Below are 12,347 nucleotides of genomic sequence, written 5' to 3'. Positions count from 1 at the left end.
CAAAATTGGCTGATCTTGTGATGAGAAACACAAAATATGCGGGGAACAGAAATGCAGAAATAATTGACTGATATCAGCAAAACAATTGATTCTCTTTCACGACAACTTCATCAAAACCTGCAACTGCAGCACTGGCATGCAGAATAAAAACTCTTTCTGAAAATCCAAGAAAATACACTTAAGGGCTTTGAATTCAACCAGAAAAAAATTGCTTTAGATAAGTCTTTAAATCATCAGTAACTTCAAGAAGAATATAAACAAATCATTAATAGCAGATACAATTTAGAACAGCTTCCAAAAGTAGCAAAATAATGCAATTTATAAGTGCAGTCAGTGTCTTAGTTACCTCAGAAAGGTTAAGATTTTTTCAAAGGCACTGACTTCTACAGATCATTTCTGGAAATAACTTTTAGCATAGTATACTGTGTGTACACTATTTTTGATAGTAAAAATTCGAGCTGCTTTGGTTGCCTGGATGAAATTGTATGTTTCTCTGTGATATCTGATTTCATATACATCATCAAGTAAAGTTTTTGGGTAAAATTACTCTATTGAATTCCAATGATGCATTTCTGTTTAATCCAGTGAATTGAATAGTAAAAATAAAACAACATGAGCACCAATCTGAATCACATATTCATTGAAATATTTTGATTATCAAACAATTTCTATCATATATCTCAAGGTTGAAAATGCACAACTGCAATATTTATGTGGAATTAGGGAAACCTGTCTCTACTTTTCAGAAGGGAAGAACATGGCATTTCTGATAATAATCTGGTTAAAAATGAGAGAAGCTGAGTAACAAAAGATGTGTTGAACCTTCAGAGAAATGCAGTGGTTTCCAGGCCTCAATCTTCGAACCTCAAGCTGTCTATGAGAATGAAGAACTTGCTCAGACTATCTTTGCTGGTTGATGTTTATTGCTACAATTTGATAAAAATTACCTTTGATTTAATAAGGTGCAGTTTCAGGCAGTTTCTGTGGCTACCAAGCTTTACCTCAGAAAGTTCTAGCACTGGGTCCCAGCAGATGGCACACATCATCATCTTTCCACAGGACCCATTCCATCTGGCCCCTTCCAGTGAATGACTGGCTTTTTCAGGTTCTGCTGCTTTATGTTAGTTCCCAAGAATTGCCTGAGCTAGAAAAGTTAGTAAGAGTTTTCCAGTTTAAAAACATTTTATTTTATGATTGTTATTTTATATCTTTAGATACAAAAATAGTCAATGAAGTATTAAACTATTAAAAAAATTGAAAAGCCAGTGTACATTCTTTCGTTAAAGAAAATTTTGATTATTCAGGCCATGTAACAAACTACAGGTGAGTTCTAAATTCTCTATTCTGTAAACAGCATCACATGTGGAAAAAGCAAACTTTGACCATATCAGAGATTGGATGTCCAATTCCAAAGTGTGGAAGAAAGCAAGAACACTAAATCAGATGACTCTTGAAAATGGATACTAACATTTCACTGGGGAGCTTCTCTTTAAAGAAGTTTTGTTCTTCTCAATTCTTAATTTTGAAGAAATTAAAGATGCCTGCTTTATATTTGGGGCTTGTAACTGTAGCTGAATCATTGTACTATCTAAAGTACTATTGCAAGAAGGACATCTGTGTTTTTAAGAGCTAGTTAATGGGATAAAAGGCAACTACTTTTGGAGCTACACATTTCCTCACATATCTCCTTAATGGCACAACACAACATCCAGAATTATAATTTGCTATTATATTTATAGAGAGGGATTCTCATCCCACAAAAATGTGCATGTCATGTTTGGTTAGGGATAGTCTGAAGTTCCTTTTGTGGCCATGGTTTACAGGGCCAGCTGTCCAAAGCTACAGCCTGAGTCACAGCAATCTGCATGGGTAAAATGCAAAAAATCCAGAAAAAGAATATTTGAATTTCAGGGCTAGCCTGTGATCACTGAGCTACCAGACTTTTTTCCTATGAATATATGACTTTAGAAAAAAATCCCATCATAGTAAAACTCACATTTTTTTGATGTCCACTTAGGGAAGTTATTCAGCTTTATAAGCACCATTTAAAACAATCTAAAAAAAAAAACCTCAAAAAAAATGGTTTTGTAACTTCTTGATATTTCAATGTATTAAAGTGAGGATGAATATAGTATAATAATCATTACCAAGCAGTAATCTTTCATAACAAATCATAGACATTTTTCTAATATTTGGAGCAGCTTATCTGTCAAAACTCTGGGTGTTCAATAGGCCTCAGTGGCGCTGTCCAGCCTGGCCTGAAACTTTGATCCACCTCCTTGGCCCATGGGCTAAAGAGCTCCATCTAAACTCAAGCTTCATTCCTTCCATAAGCACAGCTGACTCCAGGATAGATCCTGGACCATGCTGCAGCCTTGTTTGTGGTTGTGTCTCCTGTGTGGATGTGGTTCAGGCTTTGCTGTACCTGTGCCTGTCCATGAACCTGTTATCAGCACTCTGCTCAGCCAGGCCAGGCACTGCAGGACTGTACTGTGCTCACTATGGGTGGCCACCACCACCCTTGGATTTTGTCTTTTCCTCCCTTGCTCCTTGTGGTGGAGCCTTGCTCTAGTTGCCTTTTGCATTTCTTTTTGAAGGGAGAAGGGCTTTCCCTGCCAGGCCAGACCCTGGTGAGCTGCTCTGTGTATACCTCTTGCCTTCAGGGCTCCTCAGCAACCTGGGTACCAGCAGCAGCCCCAGACCAGCCCTGCCCACCCAGGGTCCTGGTTCTGGCCAGGACAGAGCTCATTTTTGCAGGAAGGGGCATGGCTGGGACCTGGAGGTTGCTCTGTGCCGCCTTATTACCAGAGGTGGGGAGGTGGGAGTCTCTTTTGGTTGAGTAAGTGTGGCAGACAGAGCCCTGGGCTGCTGCTGGTTCCGAGTCAGGGGGAGCAGCTGGGTAGAGAAGGAGAGTTTGGGTGGCACCAGTGGTCAGGTCGGGCTCTGCAGGGAGCATTTGGCATGTGAATCACTCTGTTCTGTACACCTTAGTTACTAATACTGGTACTATTTATCCCTTTTCTTATCTCATTGCTGTTTCCTGTAAACTGCTCTTACCTCAACTAATCTGTTTCCATCTGATCTTCACCTTTTGTGCCTCTAATTCCTCTCTCCAGCCTGATGCAGAGGGGAGAGGGAGCGGGACAAAAAAAGTAACACATGGTTGGGAGAGTCTCAGTGGGAGGACTAAATTTAAGGGTAGCATTCCTAAACCACAACACCCTGCCTGGGCACTGTGGGATGGGAGCTCAGGCAGGGACTGAAGGCTCCAGGCAGGTTCTGGGGTGCCAGGGCCTGGGGCAGGGGTGTGCTGGGGACCCTCCAGGACACCAATGGCCCTGCCAATATGCATCTCCATGACAAGGGTTTTGGTTCCTGCGCAGGACAACTTTGGCTGTCCAAAGTCTGCTGCCAATGTAAATTGAGACAACGTAACTATTTTTCTCATCCATGAGAACCAGCCACAGGTCTTAATGGCCATACCTGGGTCTCCTAGGAGGTTGGGGGAGAATAGGGCAGGGGAGATGAGTAGGGAAAGTATTAGTGCAAATCCTAGGATGTCTTTTATAGTATAGTACGGGTGGAAGGGGATTTTGTCACAGTCTGAAGGGATGCCCAGTGGTTTCTAGAAGACTTGTATGTTTCTACAACTGTTTTCCCATTTTAGCCTAAAATGTTTTCAGTTAGCAGATAACAGCAGGATGGAGACTGACACTGCAGGGGAAAAGTAACCAAACTGTTCACTTTTGATATCATTCTCTGTGGCTGCTATTAATCAGTGGAAAAAGAGCAGAGTAATTGGGGTTGATGGACTGCAGATACAGGAAAAGGACATATTCAGGATACATACATTGTTTTTCCACTGTGTTTTATCACCAGACTGCTTCATTAGAAAGCCAAACTTAGCTGTCACTATCAGAATTAATGATGGTGATGTAATTTGAAACATACAAATATTTTAAATTTGATTGATCAATAGTAGTATTGTCTGGTTAAGAGACACATTGTAAAAAAAATGCCACATGGTGCTTTTGTTTCCCAAGACAATTAAATTCTTTTAGTAGCTCTATATGCTCTAAAATATAGTTTTCAGCTCTTATTTTTAAGGAAAGTATTTGAATTACTAATATTTTTATTTTAAATTTGACAGTATATAATGTGTACATTTACAAAAAATACAAATATTAGGAATATCAAATATTAGGCAATATCAAATATTAGGCAATTACAAATGCAAATTTTAAGTCTTTTGCCATGATCCAGTTACATACAAGCTCACCTTTTTCTCTGCCAGGGGACCCACATCTCCATCACTCTTGGAAAGTGCCAATATCCAGAAGCTTCACGGAATTCATGCTGTAATTCTGAACTCAGAGCTAGTTATTAGCTGCAGTCTTTTCCCCTCACAGCTTTATCAACACAGTGCAATACACACCCTGATAACTCACAATTGCTGAGGGCTAATTAAAAGGCACTGATATTTCTACTGACAGACTAGATTAGTTTCTCCTTTTCCTATCAATAGATTGTTTTTGCAACAGGCAGGAATACGGCCGTGACAGGTAGATATCATACTCATACTTATTAGAAAACTTTACATCTTACTTATTTCTCAGCAAAGGATTTCTCAGTAAAAAACCTCTCATTTGCAAAATAGCAAGCAATGCATTACATTTGCCTCACACGGAGAAAAGGTGCAGAACTATTTATTCTGTTGATTTGAGTCATATTATAACTGAGTATGATAGGGCTGGGCTCTAATTTTTTTTTTAAACAATGAGCAATGGATTAGAGGCTTGCTTAGCTATTCTTCATTCATTAACACTGTAACTGTCGAATGCTCTGTGCTTAACAAAATCCGATAATTGCAGATAGCATTAGTTCTGCGTCTTTGGAGAGCAGCCAGCACAGATTCTAATGAAATAAGCCGACCATGCATCGGGGGATTTAGGAAGTACTGCTATGCTGCCTACAATGACATTTTATTACTGATTAAATAATCTCTGAATCTGACTGTTCTGCAGTATTTTGCAACCTTACAGTTGCTAGATTCAAATACTTTATGAAAAAAGAATAATGCGATTCTCAGTGGGTCTAATCTTTCGTAAATAGAGTCAAGTTGTTCAAAACCAGAAGCTCATTAGCTAGCTCATTGCAAATTGTATTAATGCTGGAATCAAGCTGTATACGCAAAGAGTTTTTGAAAGCTTGCCTCTAAAGTAAATACATTCAGGCATATGCACTTTGAAAATTAGTATATTCATTCAGTAATAGGAACAATGTTTCATGTTCATGCTTCATAGTGGGCTGATTTTTTTGAAGGTTTCTGATTGGAGTTTTAGGCTGGAATCTTGTCTTTTTGAAAGACTCATCCTCCCTATAAGCTTCACTTCTATCATATCTCTAAAGCACTACAGTAACCACAGGGTTTCTGCTCTTTGTCCAAAGTTTTATTCTGTTTCTATGTCCAAATCAGGCAGCTCAATTCTTTAAGAGAGGATGCCACAGTCAGACATTTTTCTGTAAAACAACACAGGTTGTAACACTGTTCTGCAGAGCCTATAGCAGGCCACCATCCATCCATCCACCTGCTGCAGATGCCTCCACTCAAGAAATGCAGTTCTGTAAATCAATAGTAAGAAAACAACTGCAGAAAAATGTAAGATGTCAATATCACTAAATAAATTAGTTGTTCACATACATTTTATTCGTGCAGTTTAACAATCAGTCTTGCTATCATATGGACTCATGCATCATTGTGCTAAAGAAGTATCAGATGTTTTCAGCAGCATAAATCTCAAGAACAACATATATTTACTCCAGAGGAAATACAGTCCATGGTATTAGTGTTACATTTCAATTTACTAACAGTTCCTTTGACTTCCATGAGATCTGTCATTTCAAAAGTGTCTCCATAAGACCAGGAACTATGATGAAAGGCCTGCTGTGCGCATGGGGTAAAATGTTTGGAGGTTCTTGCAAATAAACTGGCGCAGGACTTGGCAGATCATATTCTTTGACTTTTAAAATAAATTCCTATATATACTTGAACGTTATATTTGTCCTGGTTTGGGACAGATTTTGGGAGGAAACCCAGGACAATATTATTTTAGGGATGCAGTGAAAACAGTTGAGTTTTGGTGACCCTGACTGATTTGTAAGTCTTGATGCAGATGAAATGCAATCTATCATCAGGAAACACAGCATTATATAAAATATTTGGGAGGAATTTTGCTGTATTCACTGCAGACTCCTTCTTAACCATAACTACAACTTTCTGGGACTTCTTGTCATATTTATGGTTCATACCATGAGTGAATATGGTTTGTATTTAACAGTTATGATGAATTGTTTTTATGCATCAGAGCAAAACTTGATATTTTATAGTTGCTTTGAATTTGAACTATGAAATATTCATTACATTTTCACAACAAAAACTTCTTCCAACAAATCACTCACTCAGTTCATTTTGTATACTAATTTTATGTAGGTCTTGAATACAAATTCTGTGCAGAAGAACAAGCATTACCACAACAGGCAGCTGGTTACCAAACATTTGGAATCGTGAGTATTTGAAGAAATAATGTGACTTCAATTATTTTTTTCTTTGTAGGCTGGGGTGGAGTCAACCCTTTGTTTGGGAAACACTGCTCAGACTCCGTAAGTCAGCGGTATTTTTGTAAGCAGAAAATCCACACTCCCTGCACTGATGCATGTCACTCTCTGTATCTATGGAAAGCTGATATAACCCACATAACCACTTTTAACTGGTAATATTTGGCTAGCAGGTCGAGGGAGGTGATTCTGACCCTCTACTCTTCCCTCATGAGACCCTGCCTGGAGTCCTGCACCCATCTCTGGGGCCCTCATCCCAGGAAAGATGTGGACCTGTTGGAGCAGGTCCAGAGGAGGGGGACAAAAAGGTTCACAGGGCTGGAGCACCTGTCCTGTGAAGACAGGATGGGAGTTGGGGTTGTTCAGCCTGGAGAAGAAGAGGCTCCAGGGAGACCTCAGTGGGCCTGACAGTACTTAAAGGTCACTTAGAAAGGGAGGAAAGTATCTTTTCATGTTAGCAGATAGTAATAGGACAAGAGGAACAGTTTTTAAACTAAAAGAGGAAATATTTCAGCTAGGTGTTGGGAAGAAATTCTTTGCTCATAGGGTGGTGAGGCACTGGTAGATCTTGTTCAAATAAATTGTGGATGCCCCAACCCTGGAAGTGTTCAAGGCTAGGTTGAATAGGGCCCTAAACATCCCTGCCCAAGGATTCTGATTTGGAACTCCATAATCTTTTAAGTCCCTTCCCACCCAAGCCATTTTATGATTATATGAATCTGTGATATCAGCTTCAGATCTATTTAAAATACATATTTGTTTTACCATACCTGGACATCTCTGGTTTAACTTTTATGCACTTTTTTTTCATAGCAAGATGAATCATCATAGAACATAGTCTTATATGAAAATATGAATAAATGCTGTACGTGGTTTTATACCATGAAAATCCAGAAATATCTGAAAATCCAGAATTGAACATTTAATGCTTGACTTAATCCTCAAAAATTGATAGGAACCTGCTGACTTTTTCCATATCCATCCAACCTATGTTAGCAATGCTGGAGTGAGAAGGAATATTATACTGAACCTACCTGCTTCAGATTTTGACCACTGGTGATGGCTGGCCTAGACAAAGGATCAAGGGAGTCATCCATATTCCCAACAGCTGACCACCACTTTAAGTTTAACCATTGGCTTCAGTGTTTGGAGCGGAAATGCTGAAAGTCTATACTAAGTTTGTCACAATTCAATCACCAGACTTTTGTTGTCATTGAGCATGATGATAGCTGAAGTCATAGTGACTGACTGTGTATATTTTCATAGGTAGCAGTGCTTTAGGAATTTTGAGACTTTGGTCAAGGTTCCTCACCAGAAACTGGCATGGATCAGTGACTGATGCACTAAAATTGCTACCATTCTGGAAGCTGGTTCAATGAGAATATTTAAGATTTGTGTAAGACAACAGTTACAGCTCCTAGACACCATTATGTAAGAGGACCAACATTTCATGTTAATTAAATTTTCTAAATTTTATGAATAACAATTTTCCTACATTTTAAGTCAGATAGTGAAATATAAAATCACTTGTTTGAATTCAAAATGAAGTCAGTGTCTGTTTCCCTTCCAAAGCAAACAAAAAAAAGGCTTAGAGGTGTGGGGTTTCATTTAATTTTAAAGAATTTTCTAAATTAAATCTAGTCAAATGTTGTAATGAAAGTAATTTTCATTAACAATCTGAACTTTCTAGAAAATTATCATAAATCAATCTATTTCAACATTTTCCTTAGACTTTTGCCTGGTATGGTTTGGAAATTCTAAGTGGGTAAATTGTTCCAATCCTCTTAAAATCTGTACAATTTCTTAAAATGTTATCATGACTTTTGAAAATATGCTTATCAAAAATTTCCTTGCTATGATGAATAAAATGTAGCTTGAAATGCATTTTTTCTTAATTTTTGATTATGTGATATCTTTTTTTAAAATCAATTAAAATGAGGAGTCAGAAAACTTTTTAGCATAGAACTCCAACTTCTCTCCAAAGCCGTTCTCTAGTACTTCTATATTCTGTAGGTATATAATGAATGCAAACAAAGTAAAAAAAAAATTTATAAGTTAACTGTAAACCAAAATACAATCATTTATATTATGCAAATGTTTTGAAGTCTGAATTTTCAAGACATGTAAATAACTGTGCAAAAATCAGGCTATGTATTTAATAGGTAATGCTGAAGAGAGACCCTGACCAACATGCCTGTAAGCAAATCCTTAAAATATCAACATTAGTATCAGATCCAGACAAATAAGTGGTTTGAGCCACAAGATGCCAGAAGAAGAGAGAAATGGAGAGTTGCCACTGTGGACTGAAAAGGCAAAGGAATTGCTAAGAAAAAAAAATGCAAGTTTGTTAACTAAGCCAATAAAATAAGGGGAAGAGGTTACATAAAAGAAATTCAACTAATTCTGAAGCATAAGCACAGAGATAAAACTGGAATTCCATCATTAGACAATAGAATATGCAAGAACACAAACCTTAATCTTTGCTGTTTCTTCAATATAAACAAATCTGCTGGTTGCTAGCATTATTGCTGAAAACAGATCTCATCAAATTGTACACAGAGAATGATTTCATCTTTTGAAAATAAAGCTATTATTTCACTATACCTCTTTGTCCAGGAAACCTAAATTTAAGTCTAGATTGAAAACAGTCAAAGACACAGCTTCTTATTATGTAGTCAACAACCTGAAGGCACTGCTTTCTCTAAAGGCTTAAATAAAAATAAAAAAAAAAGTAAATAGGGAAAGGGGTCCAGAAGGCAGGATCTAATGTAATTTAAAACTGGAATTACATCAGCAGTTTCAAACAGATGGCAGAATGTAGAGATAAATGTGTTAGCTCTTTTAGCTTATTTGGTCTCTCCATTGTTTGCATCATTAAAACATGCAATAGTTTACAATTTAAAAATATACTGTGTATTAGACACTGGAAAAATGGACATGCACCTACTGAGTGGAAGAAGGTAGGATTGAATTAATTTGCCATACTTTAATGTACAGTATCTGGGATGCTTTAGGCAAGTCTGCAAATAGGTTTCCTAGGAAATGAGATGAACAAAAATATAATGACCTTGAAATTATAACCCCAAATGTCCCAAGTATTTAGCAACCTAGCTCAGAAGTGGTAATTACATAAAAAATACAAAAGATCCTTAATTGCTTCAGTTATAGTGTATCTAGGCAGGTCAGTTACTGTACACAGCTGCAAAAAATGGTACGTGATTAATAGGGGGCTGCTTATGATAGCACTAACTAGCTAGTGTGTAGTGCAAAACACTCATTTCTTTTCCAATTAAAGGAAAAAAATCTGGTTTTGATTAGGCTCTTCAGAAGGTCTAAGTCTGTAGCAGCAAAATACTCCACTCTCACACTGTTACATGTTTTAGTCAAGGACTAAGCAGCATATATTCATGACAAAGAGAAAGGTTTATATAAAATATTGGGGTGAAAATGCTGCAAATATCAAAATAAGACACTTCAAACCATTTTGGTTATTCTAGTTCATTGGCTATAAAACTACAGGGTAAACCACTTCAAATAAATAAGACTGATACAGGTGCGTCTCCAGAGCTGGAACCAGGGATCAATCTTTCCTGTGATTCATTAAACTGCAGTTAATCATTCTTTCCACATTGCTCTAAATTCATTCCATCAAAGTTTGAAGAAGGAGGCATTAAAAAAAAAATTACATAAAAGAACTTGCAACACTTCCACATGGTACTGAGGTTCCAAGAGGTCCAGGAGAAACGCTGAATTACATGGAGAGTTCTCTGGATTTGTGAACGTCTCATGGTTGACCCATCAACAGGTTGAGAAAAACGTGTGGTCCTGATTTTTGAAGCACTGCTTCAAGAACCTGCCCTGCAGATGAGTCATTACAGTGGTCCCTGCTCAGACCAGAGTGTGCACATATTGAAAGTATGACTTGGTCCACTGGGATTCCAGAGCTTGACTGTGCTCTGGTCACACTTTCATAGGCTCTGGTGTGCTCTAGGAATGGCTCCATGAACATTTGGGGAGGGGAAGGGACCAAAAATCAAGGGAGGGGGTACAAATGGCTATCATCAGAGGGAATGAAATTCACAGAATTTGTCTGTTTTCTCTTGTCTCTAAGGAGTGGTAGAAAAGTTAGCATGGGTAAGTCAGCATTAATTCCTGGGGGCTAACATTCAACACTTCAAAGGGTTGGGTAGAGAAGTTTGCTCAGACATTTATTAGAGACTCACCTTGCAGATCTCTCCATATCCTGGCAGACTTGATTCGTGTGTCTGAAGTCACCAGAGCTGCTAGACAGTGATGATTTTTTAAGGCAGCAAAAGCTGAAAGTCCAGAAAATTAAACAAGGCTATCAAATATGTATTGTTGTGGGAAATGGGCTTTTGAAGTTGTTCTCCAAATCTTGGTCACACCCAGTTTTTTCTTCTCTTCAGAAAAAAAGTTAACAGCTACTTTTCTTGTTTCACTGAGCATACATGTGTTTCTTCAGTTAGTGAATTTAAATCCTGCCTAATCTATAGTTTTCAGAGAAAGTAACAGACAGCTTTAAAAGCCCCTAAAACAACTGCATTATTCCCTGGCAGAGGAGTAGATTTACAGACAAAACAGAATCCTTTTGTGCTGTGATTTGACCATTAAATTATTCTGCATATTGAGCATGATCAGAAGCTGTAGCCTTAGATCAAGCACTGTGAAAATAAATCTGTGAAGAAATTTTGAGAAATAAATAAAGACCTGCATTCTGCTTTGCTTTTCACTGGGATCATGGAAAGTGATAAAGGGAGATTTGGGATGCAGAGAAGTAAGGCAGATTTGGTTACTCTCTCCTGGGAGAAATCCTGAATTATCTTACCAGGGGATCCCTCCTGAAGTCTCACTGAAGCCATCTGCGGCAAGCTCCTTCCTCTGCCCTTAAAAGTCAGAGCTTGCCTAGCTCTGTGGCCACTTGGCTCTGGTCTAGGTTCACTTTGCACCCTCATCTTTTACCTGTGCAAGTCTTAGAGAAGAGAACAAGCTAAACTCTCCAGCAGATTTTGAATTTGAACTCTGTAGTCTCATCTTCGGCATCTCACAAAACAGACCAAAAAAGATCATTCAGAGAAAGCAGAATTTCCTACAATCAAGTCACACTGAATAGTCTAGTTTCTTTAAAGGGTCTGATTTTGCAAGTTCAGATTATGTGTGAATAATGATTTATAAGTGATGTTTTCATATATTATTCCTACTGAAGATTTCCACTCACCAAATCAAAAATAAAATTTTCATTTTTTAGAACTGAAATGCAGAGCAGAATGGGTATCCCCCCAAGAGAAATTTGCACAAAAACAATATTAACTGCAAGGCAGGTCAAATGTTCACTGACACATCTTGACAATGCCCCTTTTCTTTACATTGACTCTATTTGATTAAACTGATTGAAATGCATTTCATACTTGTGCTTTGTCAGTCTATATTTTGGGCTTCATGAACAAAATGATACTAGATTGACTTACCCAGATACTTCACAAAGCTTGTCATGTTGAATTAATTAATGTTGCTTGTATAGCATGAGAATATGGAGATTCATCTTTTCAGTTCTTTATTTGCTTTACCACCAAATAAGGGGATAATGAAACATTACCTTGGTAGTTAACAGACATTTTAAACGTCTTCATTTCTTTAGAAACCTACAATGGAAATATTACGATAATTGTTGCACACATTATGTAACACTAGTTACATAAACCCAGAAATAATAG

The 12,347-nt window shown here is 37.7% G+C and overlaps 1 long non-coding RNA gene across 3 annotated transcripts in view; it reads right to left on the bottom strand.

The window, feature by feature from the left end:
- LOC113458728 (uncharacterized) overlaps positions 1–12,347 on the bottom strand; it is a 91,377-nt gene that overhangs the window by 15,719 nt on the left and 63,311 nt on the right. For 2 of the 3 annotated variants that reach the window (XR_012581654.1, XR_012581657.1), the window contains 2 exons: positions 4,280–12,275; positions 948–1,144 (listed from right to left, as the gene is read on the bottom strand). This is a non-coding gene — a long non-coding RNA (uncharacterized LOC113458728). The remainder of the gene's footprint in view (positions 1–947; positions 1,145–4,279; positions 12,276–12,347) is intronic. The other variant, XR_012581653.1, reaches the window with a different exon arrangement.

Source organism: Zonotrichia albicollis, chromosome 1 (assembly GCF_047830755.1).
Source record: "Zonotrichia albicollis isolate bZonAlb1 chromosome 1, bZonAlb1.hap1, whole genome shotgun sequence".
NCBI lineage: Eukaryota > Metazoa > Chordata > Aves > Passeriformes > Passerellidae > Zonotrichia > Zonotrichia albicollis.
The sequence above is the reverse complement of the archived record's forward strand: the minus strand, read 5'-3'. Positions and strand labels throughout refer to the sequence as shown.